The sequence below is a fragment of the Vombatus ursinus genome, unplaced genomic scaffold (assembly GCF_900497805.2).
Source record: "Vombatus ursinus unplaced genomic scaffold, bare-nosed wombat genome assembly UNPS02005659.1, whole genome shotgun sequence".
NCBI lineage: Eukaryota > Metazoa > Chordata > Mammalia > Diprotodontia > Vombatidae > Vombatus > Vombatus ursinus.
Window position 1 is genome coordinate 6,618,123 of NW_020945437.1, and position 744 is coordinate 6,618,866.

The window sequence follows — 744 nt, forward strand, 5'->3', positions numbered from 1 at the left end:
AATTTAGGATCCCAGTCTAAGAATCAAAAAGGATAGAAGGCTCTCAAGAAGGAAATTCTGATGAGTCAGTTGCAATAGACTCCAATGAAGAGGTACTTTTTAAAGAGAATCAATATGGCTACATAGTAAGCTCATTGATTAACTAAGATCTTTAAGAGACATATATAGAAGATGGAAGAGAGGAACAGCAACCATAAATGAATAATTTATGGAAATGGAAAGTTCTTAAAAGAACAGTCTAAAACTCAGTTTAAAATTAGATTTTAGAAAAAAAAAATTTAAACCCTGCTTATGGGACTTAATTATGTTTTTATTTTCTTAGAACCAAGCAGAAGATGAAAAAAATGGACAGACATTCTCTTGGGTGTTATAAGAAGAAAAAGGAGAAGGAGGTGAAGGAAAAGGAGGACAAGGAGGAAAAGGAGGACAAGGAGGAAAAGGTGGACAGGAAGGAAAGAGACAGGAGAAGAGGAAGAAGATGATGAAGATAATAATTATGATAGTGATGATGATAAATCTAGCATTCATATAGTGCTCTCAGATTTACAAAGTACTTTATATATGTTAATTCACTTAGTATGTATAATATATACACATAAATGTATCTTCATGATTACTGATCATTGTCAATAATCTTTGAGAAACCTCAGAGAATAGGAAAGATGTAATAGGATTGAAGACAAACAAATTTTACCTTCATTTTTAAAAAGAGGAAGAAAGAAGTCATTTTAGCCTATAGACTAG